Source organism: Physeter macrocephalus, chromosome 16 (assembly GCF_002837175.3).
Source record: "Physeter macrocephalus isolate SW-GA chromosome 16, ASM283717v5, whole genome shotgun sequence".
NCBI classification, from domain to species: Eukaryota; Metazoa; Chordata; class Mammalia; order Artiodactyla; family Physeteridae; genus Physeter; species Physeter macrocephalus.
This window is the reverse complement of record NC_041229.1, coordinates 80,306,795-80,331,316: the sequence shown is the minus strand read 5'-3', so window position 1 is coordinate 80,331,316 and position 24,522 is coordinate 80,306,795. Positions and strand designations below refer to the sequence as shown.

At 41.8% G+C, this 24,522-nt stretch overlaps 1 protein-coding gene and 1 long non-coding RNA gene across 17 annotated transcripts in view; one reads left to right on the top strand and one right to left on the bottom strand.

The window, feature by feature from the left end:
- The window catches only part of BDNF (brain derived neurotrophic factor), a 179,875-nt gene that overhangs the window by 47,725 nt on the left and 107,628 nt on the right, over nucleotides 1-24,522 (top strand). The window contains exon 4 of one of the 16 annotated variants that reach the window (XM_055091446.1): nucleotides 13,235-13,288. The exons of the other annotated variants lie outside the window; for them this stretch is intronic. The gene's annotated coding sequence lies outside the window, so the exon portion shown is untranslated. Of the gene's footprint in view, nucleotides 1-13,234; nucleotides 13,289-24,522 lie in introns of those variants that run through there. 16 annotated transcript variants of the gene reach the window in all.
- LOC114487989 (uncharacterized) lies at nucleotides 2,988-11,991 on the bottom strand. The gene is made up of 3 exons (XR_003683608.1): nucleotides 11,786-11,991; nucleotides 10,913-10,975; nucleotides 2,988-3,042 (listed from the first exon to the last, which is right to left on the bottom strand). It is a non-coding gene; the product is annotated as an uncharacterized lncRNA (long non-coding RNA).

Below are 24,522 nucleotides of genomic sequence, written 5' to 3'. Positions count from 1 at the left end.
TCCTGGAGGGCTTCTTTGAGCAGCAGTGCAGGAGATGCCCAGCTTAGCCAGGCCACGGGGCTCACTGGAACTGGCGAATGCTCTGTGTCAGCAGGCAGCAGGGTCAGCTGGTGAGAGGGTAAAAGTGGGCAAGTGCCTGGCTTCTTCCCCGTGTTTTTCAGAACAGGAATCTGAGTCCTTGGAATCACTAGCCTGTGGGACCAGAAGCTATTTTGAGCCTTCTCTCATCCAGTGGAAAGTTAGGGGTGGTGTCATCTGAAACTGCCAAAGAATATCCGATTTCACCCTTATCCGGGACATGTCCCTAGAGGAAATGGAAGCAATGTTAGAGAGACCAAATACCTGTGTCAGAACTTCCCTTTGTTTTTATTTGTGTGCCATTTTTTCTCATCCGTTCCTTCCATTTTCAGCTCACCCTTTCCACTACTCTAGTTCAGGTCTTCATTACTTCTTGCCTGGATTCTCATGATAGTCTTCTGGTGGGTTCTCCACCTCCAATCTGTTACCCCCACCACAATCTATCCTCTCATGATAGCAGGAGGATCTCCCTGAAGATTCGATGGAAATCATGTGAAAATGCTTTGTAACACATTATACGAATGGCAACGCCCATCAACTGACTTGGCAGGAGACAGGGATGCTGTCCTTACTCACTGCTAAGGACACAGGGATAAAGTCCAGTGCTTTTGCAAAAGGATGAAACAGACAGACTGAGTGGAATGTTTTAGGGTAACAAGGGTATCAGCTGGTACACACAGTATTGGAACCTTTAAAAAAGTTCTCAAGAAGTCATTCAAGATGGCCTTGTCCGCTCAGCAATTTTATGACAGTGTGATAATCCTGATAAGAAGTGCAGGATGAAGACCTAATTATGCCCATTTCTCAAGGAACGGAGGCTGAGAGAGGCTAGGTGATTTGCCAAACATCTCTCAGTGAGCACATAGCAGAACTTTATATTAATTCAGAGGACATGTGCTTTCCAACGTGCTATTGATACAGATACATTGATGTAGAATGATGGATAGATGGATAGATGGATGAACAGACAATATGATTTTCCTTCCTTTGACATATTGAAGGGATTTCCATTGTTGACAGAACATAAATCAATCAGACTGGCATTCATAGCCTTCTAGGGTGTGGTTGTAGATTATTTTCCTAATGTATTTCTCAGACCACTCCCAACCTACCCTTTCCTATTCTCCAAGTACACTTTGCAGTCTCTCTCCACCATGACTTTGTTCACTTCCTGATTCCCTGATTGTAAAAACCCCACCCAAGCATAACCCACTGCCAGATAAAATACAGGATTCTCAGTTAAATTTGAATTTCAAATAAATAATGAATAATGTTTAATATAGGTATGTAGAAATACTGCATGGGACACACTTAAAATATTATTTGTGTTTATTTAAATTCAAATTGAACTCGGTGTGTCTTGGAATTTCATTTGCTAAATCCAGCAGCCCTACCCATAAGATGTTGCTCTACCCATATGCATCCTCTGATTTTACTCAGCCCATCTCAAAGTTGGATTCAGCACTTCTTTGTATTTTCCATACAGAATTCATTCTTACCAAATCATTGGTGAGCAATATGTATTTTACTGAATGTTTCTTAGTAAATATGAAAGGTGGGGTTTACGTTCCATAATACCTATCATTTCATCTTAAAAAAAATCTTATTAAAAATGGCCTCCTGAGCCTCCAGTTTTAGAAAACGTTGCCAAGTGTTCCTTTGATCTCTTCCCTACACGGCATTCAGCCCTGCTCCCCAGCTCCCACTCTCTGTTACACAGGGAAGCTTCCATCTTCCAAACCCAGGCACTGGCCCAAGGCACTTTTGAACATGATGGTGGACTTATCAAAGCAACCTTTCCATTAATCAGGCCTCTTCCTACAAAGGAATCATCTACTAAGAAAATAAAAATTATTCCCACATGTTATAGAATCTTCAAGGTTCAATTTTATGAGGCCTTCAGGATTTTCCCGGAAAAAAGTAATTGCTACCTCCCCAGGCAGTAGTTATGTGTCTAGGTGACTGAGCCCCTTGTTTTACCCTATGCTCTTCTAGGGCCATGGGCATTTTCATTCATCTATGCACCCACTGCAGTCCATATTGCCATCAAGCACTCAGCAAGTGTCTATGAAATTGAATGATGCAGTATAACACCACATTTTAAGTGCATTTAGCCCCAAGTGACTACAAAAAGATTAGCAGCAAAGCAAGGAGTGGGTCCCAGCAGTCAGGGAAAGCTATTGGATAGTTCAACTGAGTGATTCTCCATCCTGGTTGCAGGTTAGACATCTGGGGAGTTTTGTAAAAAACCATGAAGTCTAGACACCATCCCAGATCAAGTGAATCAGAATCTTTGGGGGGGTGGAGCTCAGGCATCTATATTGTTTTCAAAGCTCCCAGGTGATTTTACTGGGCAGGCAAGGTTGAAAACGATGGGTGGTTGCTAAAGATTTGGACTGACTTTCTTCTTTGGTTCTAACCCATAACAAAGGAGTGAGAGTGGGGTATGAGGGAGAGCTATGGATTTCTTTTCATTTTTTCATACAATGTGTTTGATAGTTTACACAGTGCTTTCACACACATGTGGACCCATGCGCATACCATACCCACCACTCAGTCTAGCCATTGAGCCTTCGCCACGTGTTCCCTTCATGAGTGTGAGAACCAGGTGGCTGCAGGTGTGCTATGCAAATATGAAATCTTGGCTTTGACTGGGTTGGGCATTAATTCACCAGTTCCCAATTCCACTTTCTCTTGTTTGGGTTCTGGTTTCACGAAGACGTCCATAACTGTGATACATTTTCGGGTAGGAAAGGATGAAGAACTTGCTAAAGCAGAATTGGCCAGCTTTCCACACTTCCATCCCCACCACACACCAACCTGAACTGACCATCAGAGGAAAACCAAAGGAATGGCTTCCTCCTGGTTTGGATACATTCCACTTGAAGCTCTTCCAGGCCTTGCGCCGCAGAATTCCTTCCAGTGTATGTGAGTGTAAAGAGATGGATTCTTGAAGTGGAGACTCTGAAAAATAAAGATGAGCGTGTACAGAGAGAAAACATGGGCCTGAGAGTCAGCAGATTGGAATCCCTGACCTTGCTCTGCCCCTGTCCAGCTGCATGATCCGGGCGAGTCCCCCCTTCACTTCTCTCAGCCTTGGTCATCTCTGCAAAAGGAGGATGCTGGATCTGATGATCTTAAAGTTCCCTCCAGCTCTGAGTACTCCATGGCTTCTAAGTCTTGAAAAGGTGCATGAGAAGTCTGTTGAAACTCTGTGAAATAACCACTTCTAGGAAACTAAATTCTCCCCCTGAGCCCTGCTTACACATGTGCTCACATGATGCACTGAAATGAGCGCTGGATGGGAAACCGAGGACAAGCTCAGGGCCCAGCTCCGCCTTGAACTGGCACCATGTTCTTGAGAAAGACATGCTCTGTCTCTGGGCCTTAGTCTTCTCAGCTGTAATCTGATGTTAGACTACATCCTCTTGACTGTCCCTTTCAGCTTGGTCATGCCAGGGATGTTGGGGGTGCTAGTGGCTAAGAGTTCATGTCACAAAGAATGTGAAATTTAAACATAAGACAACATTCAAAACATGAAGGAGAGATCAAAATTAAAGATGGAGAAGATACCAGTTGTCCAGGACAAAGGAGTGAGCCAAGCTCCAGTGCAAGCAGAAGGAAGGGAGGGAGAAAAGGAGGAAAGGAGGAAGGGAAAGAATTCACAAGTAAAATTTAAGTTCTAGGTATATTTTATCCAGTCAAGGGAAAATACCCGTGATAGCATCTTCATTTAAATATGGAAATTGTACCACGTTTCAGAAAGAAAGCTCTTCACATGAACAAGTATTTGTTTGCAAAGTCAGCTCCCTTTGTGGTTAAAAAAAGCTTCTTTTTCTGTAAACTGATGTGATTTTTTCAGAAGAGAGCTAACTAGATAAATAAGCCCATATTTTTCCAATTCTTACTGATAAATAATAACTGTGCCTCAAAGTCTTGGGTCTTATTTTGTTTTTGTTTTTGTTCTTTTTTTTCATTTGGTCCTTTTAAGAGCCATTTTACGGACCTCCAATTTTAGAAACACACTTTTTTAGCTTCACACCTGAGGCCCCTGGTGATCTGGCCTCACCTGGGGTTTCAGGTCCCATGCCTCCCTGCTCTCCTGCACAGCCCTCAGGATCCGCTTTTCCTGAAACACCCACTGCCTGTTTCCCATCAATACATTGCCCTTCCCACCCCTGGCCCTTTGCTTGTCCTTTCTCACTCCTGTCTCTGGATAAATAAATCCTTCAAGACTCAGCTCCAATGCCACGTGCTCCTTGACGCTGCTCCTGATTTTCCAAGCTAGAAACCGTCTCCCACAGGCCCTGTCCTGAAATCTCCATCCCACTTTAATTCTAGCCCTCAGTGGACCCTTAGCGTTTTCAGTCATGCCATTATACTCCTAGAACACAGCTTTCTTTCTTCTTTAAAAAATTTATTTTAGGGCTTCCCTGGTGGCGCAGCGGTTGAGAGTCCGCCTGCCGATGCAGGGGACACGGGTTCGTGCCCTGGTCCGGGAAGATCCCACATGCTGCGGAGTGGCTAGGCCCGTGAGCCATGGCCGCTGAGCCTGCGCGTCCGGAGCCTGTGCTCCGCAACAGGAGAGGCCACAACAGTGAGAGGCCCACGTACCACACACACACACACACACACACACACACACACACACAAATTTATTTTATTGAAATATAATTGATTTATGTTAATTCCTACTGTACAGCAAAGTGATACAGTCATACATATATATACATCCTTTTTCATATTCTTTTCCATTATGGTTTATTACAGGATATTGAATAAAGTTCCCTGTGCTATACAGTAAGACCTTGTTGTTTATCCATTCTATATATAATAGTTTGCATCTGCTAATCCCAAACTCCCACTCCATCCCATCCCCACCTCTCCTTCCCCTTGGAAACCACAGGTCTGTTCACTATGACTGTGAGTCTGTTTCTGTTTTGTAGATAAGTTCATTTGTGTCATATTTTAAATTCCACGTATAAGTGATATCATATGGTATTTGTCTTTCTCTGTCTGACTTACTTCATTTAGTGTGATAATCTCTAGTTGCATCCATGTTGCTACAAACGGCATTATTTCATTCTTTTTTATGGCCGAGTAATATTCCATATATATATATATATATATATATATATATACCCCATCTTCTTTATCCATTCATCTGTTGATGGACATTTAGGTTGCTTCCACGTCTTGGCTATTGTAAATGGTGCTGCTATGAACATAGGGGTGCATGTATCTTTTTGAATTAGAGTTTTGTCTGGATATATGCCCAGGAGAGGGATTGCTGGATCATATGGCAACTCTATTTTTAGTTTTTTGAGGAGCCTCCATACTGTTTTCCATAATGGCTGCACCAATTTATATTTCCACCAACAGTGTAGGAGGGTTCCCATTTCTCCACACCCTCTTCAGCATCTGTTATTTGTAGACTTTTTTTTTTAATGTATTTATTTTTGGCTGCGTTGGGTCTTCGTTGCTGTGCGTGGGCTTTCTTTTTAGTTGCGGTGAGCGGGGGCTACTCTTCATTGCCGTGCGCAGGCCTCTCATTGCGGTGGCCTCTCTCGTCTTGGAGAACCGGCTCTAGGTGCATGGGCTCTAGAGTGCAGGCTCAGCAGTCGTGGCACACGGGCCTAGCTGCTCTGCAGCATGTGGGATCTTCCTGAACCAGGGCTCAAACCCGTGTCCCCTGCATTGGCAGGCAGATTCGTAACCACTGCGCCACCAGGGAAGCCCCTCTTTGTAGACTTTTTGATGATGGTACCTGCTGTGAGGTAGTACCTCATTGTAGTTTTGATTTGCATTTCTCTAATAATTAGCAATGTTGAACATCTTCTCATGTGCCTGTTGGCCATCTGTATGTCTTTGGAGAAATATCTATTTAGACCTTCTGCCCATTTTTCAATTGGGTTGTTTGTTTTTGTTGTTGTTGAGTTGTATGAGCTGAACACAGCTTTCTTGAGAACAAGATTTGCTTCTCAGGGCAGCACACAGCACAGTGGGTATGAGATTAGGCCCAGCTGTTAGACAGACTTGGGTTTGAATCCTGGCTCTGCCCCCAGTTTCTGGGTTACTTGACCTTGGAGGGGTTACTTGACATCTAAGCTTCAGTTTACTACTCTGTAAAAGGTGGATGGTACCTACTTCATAGAGTTGCCAGGAGACTCAATGAGATAGTATATGTGAAATAACACTTAATATAGCACTAACTGTATGTCAGGCACTGTAAGCACTTACTATGTATTAAACTCAGGAACCTCATAGCAGCTAAGCCCCACTTTACACATGAGAAACCTGAGACGCAAAGAGCTTAAGGATCCTGCTCCGGGACACATAGCTAGTGCGTAGCTCATTCACCTCCATGGCCCATGCTCTCAGCCATCGTGCTGTATTTCCTCTATTCTAGAAATGTTCCCAATTTTTGTCTGTGAGTAAAATGTATTTCCTTAAAGAGCCTAGCACACTGTTGGCATGAAGTAGATACTCAAGAAATCATTATTTGAATGAAGTGACTCAATATTTAATTTGAAGAAAATTACCTGGTTAGATGCCTGTTGGCTAGAATGTGATTGGCTATTTGAATGGTATATTTGTGGTGAACTGAGAAACAGGTGGTGAGCCTACAGGCTTTTCTGGGTTCCCTCCACTGCCTCATTTCTACCATCTCCGTTGGTGAATCTAAGATACATGGCACTGGCCCTTGGAAGAAAAGATTTCACTTTAAAAATTGTTTTCTTTCCAAGGAAATGTCAACATACTGAAGACATCCAAAGGATGTCTTCCAAGGACATCCAAGGAAGAATAATGACATACCAAGGTTACCTTTCACTGTGTGACCTTAGGTAAGTCATTTCATGTCTCTTAGATGTAGTCTTCTCATCTGTAAATTGTTGGGGCTGAACATAATGATTTTAAGCTTTAAAATTTAATGATTCTGTGTTGTTATACATTTCTGTCTTCTTTTGATATCTCAATATGTGCTTTAAGGGAATATAGAAATGTATAAATTTGACCTATATAGGATGTTTTTGCCAAATGCAAAGAACAAAACAGAAATAAAGCATTTTTTGCTTGTAGAGTTATTATTTCCATTACTATTCATAAATTTGCATGGTATTAGCAATAATAGCACCTCCTGCAAATTTAATACCTTTGCGTTTGAACAGGGCTTTTTGAGATTTTTCAAAGGCTTTCACCCTCATTGTTAAGTCTCCAGACTATTGAAAAACACTGCAACAAAAACATGAAAGGCAGATGCATAGAAAGCCTGAATTCCATCTATATAGCTAGCACTTATTAGGCATCCATCATTTCTAAGTTCTGTAGAGAAACTTGAAAGACACACCCTAAACTCAAGCCTTGTGCTACCTAAGAGGTAAGACGTGCAAACACATCCAGCTACAAATTAAGAGCATGAAAGTATTGGGCAAACAATGGCCTGCATAAAACATCCTGGCAACCAGGCAACAGGCCAAAAGGTCATTCTAGGATTTTTCTGCCTTAATAATCATCTCTTCCAAGCATGTGGTGCTTAGAGTTTCCAGAACATTTCACATGCATTTCTTCATTTAATTCTTAGAACAGACACACACACCATCACTGCCACCACTTCCATATCTGTGTAGAATTCTTTTCTCCTAATTTAACAGATGGGGAAACTGTGATTCAGCACTGTAAAAAGACCCACCTTAAGTCAAGAAATTAGTATAATGCTGACACAAGATTCAAATCCATATCTTCTGACTCCAAATACTGCTTTCTTGTCACTTTCTTTTTTTTACTTTTATTGAAGTATAGTTGATATACAGTGTTGTGTTAATTTCTTCTGTACAGCAAAGTGACTCAGTTATATATATATATATATGTATATTTTTTTCATATTTTTTTCATTATGGTTTGTCACAGTATATTGAATATAGTTCCCTGTGCTATACAGTAGGACTTTATTGTTTGTCCATCCTATATATACTAGTTTGCCTCTGCTAATCCCATACTCCCAGTCCTTACCTCCCCTACCTCCGCTCCTCCTTGGCAACCACAAGTCTGTTCCCTATATCTGTGAGTCTGTTTTGGTTTTGTAGATATGTTGATTTGTGTCATATTTTGGATTCCACATATAAGTGATATCACATGGTATTTGTCTTTCTCTTTCTGACTTACTTTGCTTAGTATGATAATCTCTAGGTCCATCCATGTTGCTTGAAAATGACATGATCTCAGTCTTTTTGATGGCTGAGTAATATTCCATTGTATATATACACACGTATATAATATATGTATATATACCACATCTTCTTTATCCATTCATCTGTCAATGGACATTTACATTGTTTCCATGTCTTGGCTATTGTAAATAGTCTTGTCACTGTTTTTTATCTGAGGTTTCATGGAGAACGGGGAGGTGGCTGGAAAGCTCTGGAGGTTTTGGTTACCATCATGTTGAATAAGAGAGAACAGGTGTGCTTGCATGAGGCAGGGAAGCCCAGGTACATGGAGTAAAAGAATGATGGTCTTTAGTTGCTTAAATATTTTGGAAAAGTATTCCAAATAATTGGAAAGGTATTTTTTAGTCCATTTACAGATGAGGAAACTAAGACTCAGAGAAATTAGTCCAAAATCACATAGCTAGTGGCAACGTCAAGATTTGAACCCAGGTGTGTCCTGGTAGTAAATAAAATGACTAGAAGCATAAGTTTTGTTATGAGCCCAGCTCTCCACAGAGATCTTGGTCCAGCTCGCTCCCTAAGCCTGGTATCTTCATTACACAATGAGGCTGATAGTAACTACCAATAAGATCTTGTTTTATGTATTACGTGAGATGATTCCTGTGACACACTCAATATGGTATCTGGTGTATAGGAAATGTTCTGTAACTACTAGCTACCAAGATTATTTTCTAGACCTCACTGCTTCTCTTAAGTACCATCCCTCCCCTCCTTCATGCCATTCCAGGAAGATACAAGTGAATGTAAGAGATGGAAAAAATATGATCAAGTAGAATGGATGTGTTTATAGCTGTCTAGCTCACACTGACCTTCTCGGTGGACTGCCTTTGACACCTAGACACAGACACATGGGTTGGACAGAGCTGGTTAGATCAGAGGTGAACACGGATCTAAGTGGAAAGAGTCAGGTTCTCCTCTCTGGAAATTTGAAAGTGGGATTGGGAAAGACATGACAAGTTTTGTTTATTTCTAGAGCTATTACATGTAAACGGGAGAGCTCTGGGATGGCTGTACGCCTTCCTGTGAGCTGAGGATGATGACTGTCTGTGGATAGAGAGAGGGTGAAACCAGTCTGCAGAGGAAGGCAGTAGCGAGAGGGTCTCCTGCCCCAGTCCCCTCCTAAGGCCCAGCTCTGACCCTGTCCTTGGGTTCCACGTCCTCTGTGTCACCTCAGCTCGATCAAGGAGTCCCACCTATTACAGCAGCAACGGGGGCTCTGTAGCCCTGTTACTCAGCCCACACGGTGCGGGAGTCCAAACCCCAAATCTCCTTTGAGTCATGAGGATTTCTTCTTTAGGAAAGAGGACAGTGAAACTGTACACCCAAGCACCCAGAGGAACACTTAAGCCAACCTCTGTCTGGATTGAGGCTGTGTGATAAGCCTATTTCAGATGATTTGGGCTCTAAGGACATGAGATAATATAAAATGCTGCCACCTAAGATTTCAGGGCTTCCAACTGAACTCTGAGCCACATTCATCACCGACATCCAGGCGTGCCTAGTGTGGGCAAGATAATAGTAAGGGTTTGCATAAGAATATAAAAGTCTAAGGGAAGACAGCATTAGGCGGACAGTCTTGGTGCAGTAATACAGTCTTAGTCAGCAAAGGAGAGGGGCAGACGCCAGCTCAGTGTCATGCCTCCCAGCCCAGTTCCCCAGGGTATCGCCTCTGATCCTACAGACAATGTAAGAGTATACAGGGAGACAGAAGGATGCTGTGATAAAAGCCAACCAAGCTCAGACTCTTTAAGAATTGAGGCTACTGGCAGTTCGGTAGCCTCACCAAAACACCAAACATGAGAAGAGGCATTTTTTTCTACCACCACTGCACAGAACCGTATATGACCTTGACACCTCTTGGCCATGGTGTCAGGTGGAAGACCGTGGTGTCCAGCAAAAGTAGCTCCCCAGGAGCTTTGACAGAACGAGGCGGATGCCATGTAGAAACCCAAAGGACAAATGTCTGATACACACACAGCAGCCCCTGTGGCCTCTCGGAAATAATTCCGAGAGGGAAGACTTTAAAAAATAATGCCAGAAGTACTGCAAGAGCAGTTAAGGCTGGTAGGGAGGTGGGCTGCAGTAAAGCATAGGTTCGAAATGACAGTCACTCCTGGGACATAAATATGCACTCAGGCAACCACAAAGTTTGGGACCAGATGACCTGAAAGAATTTAATGAGGCTGAAAATTCAGGCCAGTGATGTGAAGTGCAGATGGCTGCTGAGTTGTGGGACTGAGAGTCATCCAGCTTCTTAACCTTAACCTTTTAACCTTAATGCAAATGGTAACCTCAGTGATTTACAAAGCAGCTTCTCCTCTCCTACTTGAATATCACCACACACATCCTCATTAGGGATCCAGAGGGCAGAGAGGATGCCAGCCGGGTCAGGAGGCAAGCAAGACTCCACTTGGATTTTCCTGGTATCAAGGATGGTGATTGGTATAATATTAACTCTGAGAAGCCTGACAGGTTACCTGGGGATTCAGGAATGTGCAGGTATCTTATTCATAGTGGGAAGAAGATTCCCGGTGAGGTCATTGCAGTAGAAAGGCAGAGTGGGATTCTGTGGTCACACAACCTCAAATTACAGTTCTACCACTTACCAACCACGTAACGTTGAACATGTTAATTAACTTCCCCGATCTCCAGTTTCTGTTTCTGCAAAACTGGGATAACAATATATGAAGGCAATAGTTAAAAAGGGCCTTTTACTTTTCCTGTTATAAACTGACTCTCTTGTAACCCCCTTGTTACTTTCCTTTGCTCTTTCAAAACCCAAATGCCCAGGGGACCAGGCAAAAAACCTAAGGGTGTGTAGGGCCACGTGGGGACCTGACCAGGGCATGTAGGAGAGCGCCTGTCCCATCTGAAGAGGCTTGCTTAGATCCAGCCTACTCTCACTGTGGAAATGCCAGCCTGGGATCATCAGATGTGATTTTTCAAGATATGCCAGAAATGTGGAGTTTCATATGCAGTCTCTCATTTTAAATGTCGCAACTAATTCAATTTTTTTCAACAAATACATTATAAGGCAAATCCACAACAGGCTGCCCTCAGCCCGTGGCTGCTGGCTTGTCTTGAGAGGAGAAGGAACGTGATATCCCAGACTGAGTCTCACCTCAGAAACCAGTTCAAAGCCCCCAGGCATCATTGGCTTCCCCCAAACAGAAGGCCAAACTGAGGGAGGAAGGAAGACTAGACGCAGGGATTGTTCCTGGGGCTCCCTAGAGGGGCTCTTGGTTACCCACGTTGGATCAAGGGCTCCTGTGTCCCACATGCAGCTTTCAGAAGTCCCAGGGGGATGACACCTCCTCAGCTACCATCTTCCAGCACGGGGACTCAGATGCCATGGAACTCAGGTTCCCCCATGCACGAGACTGCACTCTCCAGGAAGTGTTCCAACCTCCAGGCTCTCTCCTGGATGGCCTCACCACTCCCACAAGAATTGGGTAGTTGAAATTATCCTTTACACAAACCTGAGGGATTGGATGTACAAAGCTTGTCAGGGGATTGATGGATTTTGACATTCTCTCTCAGGCTGCTCAAACTCAGGTGAGAAACAAATCATCTTGGCAATCAGGTGGAGGAGGAAATGTCACTGAGAGTCAGCCACAAACAAATGCAGATGGAGGTCCCTTGAGAGACACTGGTGGCAGAGGAATTCAACACGTTACAATAAGGTCGTGACCTCTGTAAATTAAGAACTTATCAAATTCACAAAGAACATGGTGATCGTTAAACAAATCCTAGCGCAGCAGAGGGGGAACACTCTTCTAAGGATTTTATCTTTAATAATGAGACGATTTTAAAATCATCTATGGCTAGCATTGCAGGCAGAATGAAAGGTGAGAACTCACATGTGTTAAACATCTACTGTACTCCACGCATGGTGGTTATATATAATGTCTAGCTATGGGACACGACACAAGTTACTTAGCAATACTGAGACTCAATGTGCATCTGTCAAACAAGAATGATAGTGAGGATTATGATAGGAAATAAGGCAAAGTATATGACCCAGTACCCCTGGTACTGGGTCTGGTACGTATTAAGAATTCAATAAATCATCTCTATCATTATCTTATTACTTCAGTGATTCCTCACAACAGCCCAGGGATGTTATTTGCATTTCAAGATGAAAACTTAAGTGCACAGAAATTACTTGTCTGAATTGCTTGCCCAGATTCTTTTAGCCAGGATTGAAATTTAAGTTTGCTTTTTAAAATTTTTTTGAAGTGTAGTTGATTTACAGTGTTTCAGGTATACAGCTAAAATGATCCAGTTATACATATATATATATATTTTTTTCTTTTTTAGATTATTTTCCCTTATAGGTTATTACAAGATATTGACTATAGTTCCCTGTGCTATACAGTAGGACCTTGTTGGTTATCTATTTTATGTACGGTAGTGTATATCTGTTAATCCCAAATTCCTAATTTATCTCTCACCCCACTTGGGTTTTCTTTTGAAGTTTTTTTCGACAAAGTTCTTTTTCTGGTTTGGTGATATTAGAAGCCAATTTGCTAAATTTTTCTAGCCATTTTTCTCTTCAACCAAAATGGAATGAGACAACATTCAGCACCTGGCTGAACCTTCCCAAGGCCCTTAGTTCATTGATGCTTTCCTCTCCCCCACCCCAAACTGTTTCACCCACTGGGTGCCTGGGGCCAGGCTCTCTACTGCCAGTGCCCCCTGTACCCTGGGTCTTGGTCCTGGGGTGTCCATCCCAGGCTAAGTCACTCCCACACCATGCAGCTGTTACCTCACACAGGATGACTTCCTGGATGGGTCTGCCCCTCGACACTGGGTTCTTATTCTCCCCTTCCTTACTACTCTCCATTCCTGAACTTTGTCCCCTGTCCGCCGTGTTGCTTGCTCCTTCGTCCTGACATCTGATTTGGCTTCTCCATCTTGACCCTCAGACTGCTGTTCGACATGGCTCCAACAAGGCTTGTTCCACTCTTAGGACCTCCCCCTCCCAGTCTGCCCTGCCCATCCTCGTCCAGGGTGAGACTGAAACTCAGTGAGCTCAGCGGATCAGCTCCTGGGGCTGTGCTGGGGGAAGGATGGGGGTGTGAGAGCCACAGCCTGGGCGAGGCACTCCAGAAACTGCTTTCTTCGGGAAGAAGAACTGAAGTTTCCAAGTTAGCTTTCGCTTTGAAGCCTAAAACAAATATCGTCAATTTTAATGGGAGAGCCCACCATTTATTTAATAACAGCTGATTTTCTGAAAGAAAGGCAGATGGCGTGATAAAACATTTCAGTGTTAAGACTTACTCAATCTGATTTCAGAAACATTAAAAAGTGTTTTGCATGTCAGTGTGTGTTTGTGTGTGTGTGTGTGTGTGTGTGTGTGTGTGTGTGTGTGTGTTTTCAAGGGGGCACTGGTGGGAGTGTGTGTGTTAGGATAAAGGAAGCATACTACTACAATTTAGTGAAATTTTCATTTTACCCAGAGTGATTCTTAAAGCAAAAAGTTTATCTGTGAATAAGTAAAATCGGAATCTCTGTTTATTATCCGTTTACAGAAAGGCCCGCTAAGCCCTGCTCTAGCTGCAGGGAATGCAGGCCTGGGGAAGCTACCGTGGTGTCCTCCTAGAGCTCTCTGTCCATAGGAGAAGACACACTCGTATATGGAAAATGCCACCATAATGTGTTAAGAAGGGGCCTGAGCCCTTAAGCCCGTCTGGGGGTCTCAGGGCTAATTTCTTCAAGGAACTTTCACTTGAAGAGGACTTTGAAGGGTAATAAAAATGATAACTGGCACTTACTGAAGAAACATTATGTGGTAGGCACTGCTCTAAGTGTTTTCCATCCATTACCATTTAATCCTAAAAACTGTTTTATGAGATAAGGATTATCACTCTGCCTGTCACACAAATGAGGAAAGTAAAGCACAGAGAGCTTAAGTAACTTGCCCAAAGTCACACAGGTAGTAAGTACCAGAGGCAGGACGCAACCCTAGGAAGCCTCAGGGTTGTAAGTTAATCAGAAAAAGAAAGGAGTACACGAGCCAAGACACAGAAGAGTTATGCAGCAGACACTGTTGGTGCCGTGCCCATATCCCGGGGTAGTGTTCCAGAGAACTCTTCTTGCACTCTTGATGGCTTTTCTCTCACCCATGGGAGGCAGCGCTGCTGTGCATGGTGGGCTAGGTGTGCTGCTAATGAATTAGCATGTTAGGGTGTGTTGGTGTCAGTCGGTGTATAAAGACCCCAGCTCCCTTACCCTTCAGGTAAGAGCGCTCTAAGGCATGTGTTTGACACCATTTCCCAGCACTTCCTTTCGGGATTAACCTCCAGACACCCACAGTGACAGCTGGTTTGTTAGTACACCCTATATTGGCCACTTTCCTTCCCTGCATAATTTCCCTACCCCTTTAGAGGTATTTCCTGAACTTCCCAAGTATAAACTCCTTAAACTTGAATCCTTGTGCCAGGGTCTACTTCTGAGGAAACATAAGCTAATATAAATTTAATACTGCTAAAATATCAAGTAAGAGACTGAAGAGGCATAGTAGGGTATGCAGCCGTATACCCACAGATGGTCCATTACTGCCCTAGGACTGTGTGTTTATAGACTCAGAGAACATAAGATACATATGATATCACTGCAGGAAGTCCCTAGGAGATCATCTGTTTGTCTCATTCCCATTTTGCAAACAATACACCTAAGACCTAGAGTGGGAAGTGACTTGCCTGTGTCACTTAGCAGATTTGTGGTAAAGCCCAGGTTCTTGTTGCCCAAACACAAATGTTGAGATCCTAGTCATGGAGGCAAACTAAGGAGCTGTTTGGAATAATTTTTGCACCAACTGCACCACCTTTATCAAACTTACAAAAATTAGGAACTTGAGAAATTCATTTCTGGGGCTCCTTCTCTAAAACCAGCTTGTGGCAAATAACTCACCAGAGCAAACTAGAGCCCATAGTTTGACTGTAGATTGACCATTTGGTCAGTCCAGTCTGTTCATTCCTAGGAAGCAATGGCAGAAAAATAATGAAAACAAAGACATGCATATATGTGCATAATACAGCATTATTTATAAGAATGAAGTAATAGAAGCAACCTGAATATCCATCAATGGAGCAATACCCAGTGTCATTGAAGATATCCATGCTATACTAAATGAAAAAAGGAAGTTGTGGCTGCATATGTATAGTCTGATCCCCTTTTTGTTTAAAGAAAAAAAAAAACCTTGTGTGTAGATAGATATTTTGCTTCATAAGCACAAGAAAATTCTGGAAGGATACCAAACTGTCAACAGTGTGTGGTGGTTTAGTTTTTGGAATATTCACTTGTGTTTGTCCCACCCTGTGTTTCTTCCTTTTCTGCACTGTAAGCAGATGGTCAGGCCTTTTTGTGGCCTCTTGCCACGAGGGAGATTTTTGTCCCAGGGCCAGAAGACAAAATTGTCTGCAAGACACTTCTGATCTTGGTCCGGAATTTTATAAAATATGAACCCATTGAAGATATTATCTTTGGCATCCTGGAGGAGCGGCAGAAAGAAGGGAAGACCTTTGAAATGGAAATGGGATGGAAATCTGTGAGTCCTGGGGTACTCCCTGAAAGAGGAAGACCTCAGATGGCCTGGCCTAGGGGGCTGGGAATTCTAAAGCCTCACCAAAGATTTTCCTGGCTTTGAAAGAGGCAGCAGAGGAGCCAGCACTGGAAGAGATCATGTGGTCTGAGACCATGGATGCCTCAGCTGTAAATATCATAGATGAAATCCAATGGCTAAAGAGACCTCCCCAGGACTTGGTGCTACGTAAAACCCTGGGACACTTGCCCACCCCATGAGGGTGACAGTAATGGCTGACATCAAATTCCTAATAACCTGATAGGATGAGGAGAGTGACTGTAGGCTCAGAACTGGATTTAATTTATGTAAAAGAAATAAAGTGCTTTTTCTTGTGCATCTGAGTTTGTAAAATAAGATTCATGTTCACTACAAGAAACGGGGCTGGAGATTCAGAGGTGAGAACTTCACTTCTTACGTCATGTCATTTCCAAGTAATAGGATTATGGATCGTTTTGATTTTTCCCTTTTGCTCCCCACAATGCCCAGTATTTTTCTAATAAACCCATTGTTAGTGTTCATTAAGTTATCCCACCCTCTCAGGCTGGTGGCCACCTCTCCAGGGGGACAGAGTCAATTGTATAAGCTTCATTTCTGACCCTGAGACACAGGTCCTGTTTATTCGTTTAAACATCACTTGAAAGAGCCATTTGCTCAAATGGTCTGTGACATTTGCACCAACAGGAATGCTCACTCTCCTGGGTCCTGAATTTCTGGTTCTCCAGGACTCTAAATTCCTCTGCTCTCTCAGAAAGGAACCCTCTCTCTACTACCTCTTTCTCCATCTCCTGACTCAAGTATTCCCCTCAGTGTTCTTCAAGTTGTGAATTTACCTTCACGCTCATTCTCCAGATTTCCTCGATGAGATTCTTTTACAGTTTCTCTAGTGGGCTTTCCACTTAGGAAGAGAAAATGCCTCTGGGGTGGATAGGAAGGAAAGAGGATGTGCTGATGGCTGTAGACAGTCTGAAGTGGACGCTGCTGTCAGGGTGCTACAGAAAAGACCACCCCATTTTGAAAAATGCAGTCATTCCATCGAAGCCCCTGCATGGAAGAAGAGGAAGAGGCACCTTTCACACATCAGCCCTTGGGGCCCACCAACCCATCCAGTCTTAGTACCCACTGCTCTCCAGGGCACAGCCTCCCAACTATCAGGCTACGGCTCTCCACTGATCCTCTCAAGGGCACAGGTCCAATCTCTAGGTCTTTGCACAAGCTGGTTTCCCCCCACGCCCTTTTAAAAATTTTATTGGAGTATAATTGATTTACAATGTTGTATTAGCTGCTGGTGTACAGCAGAGTGATTCAGTTAAACATATACATATGTTCATTCTTTTTTAGATTTTTTCCCATATAGGTTATCACAGAATATTGAATAGAGTTCCCTGTGCTATACACTAGGTCCTTGTTGGTTATCTATCTTATATATAGTAGTGTGTATATATGTTCACCCCAAGCTCCTGATTATCCCTACCCGCCGCCACGTTTCCCCTTTGGTAACCATAAGGTTGTTTTCGATATCTGTAAGTCTGTTTCTGTTTTGTGAATAAGTTCCTTTTTATCATTTTTTAACATTGGATTCCACATATGAGCGATATCATATGATATTTGTTTTTCTCTGTCTGACCTACGCCACCCAGCACGATAATCTCCAGGCCCACCATGCTGCCGCAAACAGCACCACCGCCGATTTCCCTTCTTAATGAACCATTTCCATCACACTTATAATCTAATTTATTTCTCATTGAAGCTTATTCTACCTCCTCCTGGCTATAGTCAACTTCTCTGAACACAGGTATTACCTATACATACCTTGATGAGTCAGGAGTCTCCAGAGAAACAGAACCAATAGGTGATTTTATTTGTGTGTGTGTGTGTGTGTGTGTGTGTGTGTATGTGTGTATTATTGACATATATATAGTTGACCTTTGGACAACTTAGGTTTCAACTGCATGGGTCCACAGTGGATACTTTTCAGTAGTAAATATTACAGTACTACATGGTCTGTATCTGTATGTATGTAATATATATATAATATTATGTAACATTATGTATATAATATATGCTAACATATCATGTAATCTATATCTGTTTTTCTGGGGGGAGAGTGAGAGAGACTTATTATAAGGAGTTGGCTCACACAATTGTGGGGACTGGCAAGTCCAAAATCTGTAGGATAGGTTGCAAATTCAGATGAGACTTCAGTTGCAGTCTTGAGTCAAAAATCCACATCTAAAAAAATTACCTTTACAGCAGCATACAGACTGGACTGATGTTTGATCAAACAACTGGGCACTATAGCCTAGCCAAGTTGACACATGAAATTAACATTACCATACTTCTGCGATTCTATTATTTTACATGTTTGAATCATATCTCTTCAGTAGGGCTTTAAACTATTGGAAGGCAGGGAACAGAATGACGTTATGAATCAGGCAGAGATGAGTCTCTTGAAAGCCCTCACATAGTAACCAGAATCTCAAATACATTTCCTGTGACTGTGAACTTAACCATTCAGAGATAGAAAATGTGGGCTTCTTATTCTTTCTGCTACAGCCTTCTGGATACTTACTGTGGAAATGGGGTTTTCATTGAAGCTTATTTCAACAAGAAAACAGGAAGCAATCTCAGCTAAGCCCTTGAGTTAGCAACTGACATAAGGGGTCAATGGGAGTAGATTGTTGAAAGTTGTGATTTAAATGAAATTCATGATTATCTCTGGATTTCCTGAAGCCAGGCTAGCCGTGATGGAGAGCACACAGGGCCAGCTGGGGAATTGGTCAATCGTAGGTCAAACATTAATTGGGCCATCCTCCGTCCCCCACCTGCTCTGAATCAGAGAAGAGGGGTACCAAAAGCAAAGGGACAAACTTGTCTGCTTCTGCCTCCAGAGCCTCCAGAGTAAATCACAGTTAGCAGCACTGTAAAACCATCTCCATTGCAGCTGGCTCTGAGGAGAGATGCAACCCCATTACAGAATGTCTCTGGTGCGGCAGCACTGAAATGTCTCCTGGCTCTTCTTGTTCTTTCCCTAAGACCTGTCATTTCCCAGAGGGACGGTACATATAATAAATACTTTAATATTTAATACAAAACACATTCCAGTAGTACTTCATCTGCCTGTATCATGTTCCTAGAAGTATATTTAGAATTTTAAGCTGTCCCAACTATTACACATTTTGCCAAATTTTAGTCATCGAGGGAGTTGTGTTTTAGCATCTGTTGACTGCAGATGTTCAGCAGTATGAAATATTCTTTTAAGATGCCAAAATGCAATTAAAATCATAATATTTTTCTTAGTAGCACATCACGCCACATCAATGGAAATTCAGAAAGATAAAATTCAATGAACAATGGATGGTAATAATTCTCTAAACAAATCAGCTGTGGCTCGCAGCAGGGAAGAATTAACTTTTAAGTAAATTAGGTTAAATTAATCAGTGCCAATTTGCCCAGCTCTTGAAGAGCTGGTGTTTTGTTTTTTGGTTTGTTTTCAAACCAGACAATGGTCAGGTGGAATAAAACACAAGAAAGGACATCTTTTTTGGCTCAGAGGATGACGATAATTGGATAACAAACTTTTTACCTTAACGTTTGGCTGGGCCACTAATTCAGAATATGTCAGTGTTTAAAACACTGAACGCTTCTCTTGAATGCCAACATGGGGGTGTCTGATTTATGTACCTGGGCTCCAGATTCAAAGGAAGGTGTGTGACACATGGCCTGGACATGCCTCAGCCTGGATGATGATCTCTACCCCAAATAGTGGAAGAAACCCATCACACAAGCAGAGGGGACTCGTCCTCTGACCTTATTATGATCTGATGCTGTCTTGTTTTGGCTGCTGGGTGGGGAGGTAGGAGCAATACTGGAGCTTCCAGAAGGGAGAACTTTCTCTTTAGTGTTAATTAAGCAGTACCAGGAGATCTCACTGTTCAAAATAGCTCTCTCCCTGTCTGAAATTCTACTGCTCGAGTTTTTCTTTAGGTTTAAAATCTTGAAAGCTGCATAATGTTCCCGAGTAGAACAATGAAGCCATTAGTAGCCAATGCCTTCCTTCAATTTTTTTTCCAATTCAATTTTAGGTCTAATTTTATCTGCTTCCTAAGAATAAGTTTCATATTTTCATGAGGATTGGGCCTACATATGTAACTGATTCAAACACCTTAATTTGTTGACTAAATCAGTCCAAAAATCAGTTAAAATTCTTTTTTGGGCAAAAGTGAATTTGTCAAATTGTGTGACCCACTATTTCTTAAATTCATCATTGATTGATTGAGCATCTGTTATGTGCCAAGCCCTGCACTTGTTCCTGGGGCAACAGAGATGAACACCCATAATCTCTGTTTCTGTCACTGTATCAGTGTGATGGGGACACAGGTATATAACCAGACCATTGTCATGCAGTATGGTAAGTGATGGGGAGGTAGGCGTAGGGCGCTTTTGAGCACAGAGCCGCAACCAACCTCATCCTGGCAGTGTACTGATGACTTTGTCTTTGAGTTTCTAAGTGCATTGGAAAGGTATAATGAGGAAGTGCATAGTTAGTAGAGAGTATTTATGTAAAGTTCCACTATGTTTCTATTTCTGGGCCAGGTGTTTGGGTTGGGGATGTGTGTTGGAGAAGAGAAGAAGTTGGAGAGCAAGAAAACATCATGTTGGCCATCAGAGTTCAGAATTTAATTGCAGGAAATAAGATGGAAGTGGAGGGAATCAAGACAATCTACATATTTGTAAAATATAAGCAGCGTGTTGTGTGGGCAAACAGTAAGTGACATGCGTGAAGAGAAAAGGAAAAGAGTGATATAGGGTGAAATCATCTCAGAGAGGTCTTCCAAGAGGAGACAAGTGTGAAATAGACATGGAAGGACTGGTACATTTGACAATGGTAAAAGCAAAGGGCTCAGGGTATCTATGCAGTGAGGGTAGCAGTGGCAAATGTCTACAGCTGGCAACTAGGGGAAAGTTTTTGTTGTACTATGGGTATTACAGGGGGCATGGGGAGGGGATTGTGCAATAAGGGACCAGAATAAGGGTCTGAGGTTGAGTTTTGTGCAGGGTCTTTAACTCACCCATTATTTAGGGCCATGCACTGGGCTACATACTATGATTATAAGAATTAGTAAATTCCTGCCATCTTGAATCTTCTAATCTAGTCCTAAAAAGATACTTAGATTTCTCAGAGCCTCAGTGTGTCAGTGTCTATGCTCCTTTCATTACACCCTTCAAATAGGGTCCACCAAAGGAAATCTCTCTGATCTGTTCAGCCAAAATAATGTATAATGACAATAATAGTAGCTAATGTTATCAAGTACCTCGCAGACCAGGGTACTGTACTAAACACTTTACATGCCTTATTCACAATAATAGTTAACATCTAAGTGTTTCCATGTACCAGGCACCATGTGATATTTACAAAGATTTCATAATTTAATCCTTACAACAAACTTTAAAACTATGCAATACGATTATCTCCATCATCTATGAGAAAACCGAGGCTCTGCAGGGTCAAATGATTTACCCAAGGTCACCTTAATTTTTGCGGGGAGAGGGAAGATGCTCAGAGAGTGGGATAACCAACACTGTGTGCTGCCTGCTGTGGTAGAATGTGTAGCACACGGCACAACCTCTGAAGCATGCTTGCCAGAAAACATTGAACATAAATCTAGTTAGGTCTTTAGATCTACCTTTTGGTTTATTGAAAATAGAGGGATAATGAATCAAAATAAATGATACCATGAAGAAGCAGATAGAGAAATTTAGAATTTGGGAGTGTAGGGACTGTAGGCCAGCTGACCTGATTTCTTGAATATCTCAGTTATATATATATTTCAATATAATATAATAATAAATAGATACGTAGAGAGATAGGAAGTAGAACTTGGTTTAGATTGAGTTAATTTAATGTTTGGGTGTTGTTTGATTCCTGATTTGAGCAAACAAATTTTTTGAAAAACTTTTTTGAATAAGTGAGGAAATCTGAATGTGGACTGGTTATTGGAAGATGCAAACGAAATATTCTTCATTTTCTTGGGTGTGATCATGGCACTGAGATTATGGAAGGAAATGCTAATATTTTTTGAAGATATGTACAAGTGAGTTAGGAAATGACATGAAATGTGGGATTTGCTTAAAAATATTTAAGCAAATAGCTAGAACAAGAAACAATAGCTAGAACAAGAAACAACAATAGCTAGAACAAGAAAGGGTAAATGTTGCAAGCATGGCAAATGTTTGCTAATTGTTGACTCTGGGTGATGGATATTTGGAGGATGATTGTATTAGTCTCTCAGCTTTTCTGTGTGTTTGAAATTTTTTTTCATAAAAATTTATTTTTAGAAATGCATAGCTTAAATAATTAACAAGGCTGAAAATGAATCCTCCTATACCACTGAGCCCAATTTTGTGGCCAGAGTAGGTGATCAATAAGTACATGGTGAGTTGTTAGAACTGGAGCAGGGAAAACAGCTGCAGCATGAATGGAAAAGGCTTTGTGCTCCTAACGAACAATCACAGCAGTAGGGGCCCCGGACAGGAAACCTCTCTTCTCTTTCAGAGTGCTGCATGTTGCTTTTTAATGAAATATTCTCTTTCTCTGTTTGCCTTCAAGGTTGCCCTGGATGTTAATTTTGATCAAAATTCATACAGATTATATTTTTAAATGTGAGAGAGATGGGCCTTTACAGTGTGGTTCACCTTGTAAGTCTGGCTTGCTTGATTACAGAGAGCTTTGAATGCAGGCTGAGACTTCAGCTTTGTCTTTGAGGATAGCAAACAGCAGCCACAACTTAAACATGGACATGATGAAATCAGTGCTTTAAGTGAATCAATTTCCAGTTTCCTCTGCCTTTCACAAAGGCATTTCCCTTATGCTAGGGTAAAACTACGCCTCAAAAGTGGCTGCAGAGGATTGGGGGATACAACAGACGGAAAGACACTGCCCATGCTAATCTACTGCTTTGAACATGACCAGACTATTTTTCCATATCAAATCTGCAGGGAATAACAGAAATGATATCAACAAATATTCTTCTGGATATTGATTTATTAGATGAAATATGATATTACTGATACTTTGCCTAGGGGAAACAAGACAGAAATCTTATTATATGTTTATAATAAGATGCTTGTGTCTCAATTCCAGAAGCTGGTGATTGAACTCCCAGAAATGAACTGGCACCAATTCCCATGAACGAAATGACTATGAATCACTTCATTCTTGAAAATTAAAAAAAGATGTGACTTAACAGGTGATGAGTTAGGTGGATGTGCAATATTTCCACAAACACTCAGCCACAATACATGCTCATATTATTGGTATAATTTGGAACCCTTTAAACATTCCTGCATCTGAGCCTTACAAGAGAGAAGAAACTGAACATATCTGTTTAAACATGCTTAACGAATTATTTTTGTGGAGGTCTGTCTATCAGTGTTTCAGATGAAGTGTTGTGTAATTTTTACAGCATGGCATGTCCCATGTAGCCAGGGCATCCTATTAGAAGCAAGTTTCTGCTTTAGAATAGTTCCTTCACCTACATAAGAAATAAAAGGGAAAGAGGACCAGAATTACCAGTCACTTCTCTTTTTAAAATTTATTTTATTGAAGTAGAGTTGATTTACAATGTTGTGCTAGTTTCTGGGGTACAGCAAAGTGATTCAGTTATACATATATATGCATTCTTTTTCATATTTTTTTCCATTATGGTTTATTACAGGATGTTGAATATAGTTCCCTGTGCTATACAGTAGGACCTTGTTGTTTATCCATTCTCTATGTAATAGTTTGCATCTGCTAATCCCAAACTCCCAATCCAACCCTCCTCCAACCCCCTCCTCCTTGGCAACCACAAGTCTGTTCTCTAAGTCTGTGAGTCTGTTTCTATTTCATAGATAAGTTCATTTGTGTCATATTTTAGGTTCCACATATGAGTGATATCATATGGTATTTGTCTTTCTCTTTCTGACTTACTTCACTTAGTATGATAATCTCTAGGTCCATCTGTGTTGCTGCAAATGACATAATTTCATTCTTTTTTATGGCTGAGTAGTATTCTAGTGTGTGTGTGTGTGTGTGTGTGTGTGTGTGTGTGTGTGTGTGCACCACATCTTCTTTACCCAGTCACCTGTTGATAGACATTTAGGTTGCTTCCATGTCTTGGCTATTGTAAATAGTGCTGCTATGAATGTTGGGGTGCATGTGTCTTTTCAAATTAGAGTTTTGTCTGGATATATGCCCAGGAGTAGGATGGCTGGATCATATGGTAATTCTATTTTTAGTTTTCTGAGGAGCCTCCATACTGTTTCCATAGTGGCTGCATCAACTTACCTTCCCACCAACAGTGTAGGAGGGTTCTCTTTTCTCCACACCCTCTCCAGCATTTGTTATTTGTAGACTGTTTAATGAAGCCCATTCTGACTGCTGTGAGGTGGTACCTCATTGTAGTTTTGACTTACATTTCTCTGATAATTAGAGCTGTTGAGCAATCTTCCATGTGCTTATTGGCCATCTGTATGTCTTCTTTGGAGAAATGTCTATTTAAGTCTTCTGCACATTTTTTGATTGGGTTGTTTGTTTTTTGTTTTCTTCTGTTTGTTTTAATTTTTGGCTGCATTGGGTCTTTGTTGCTG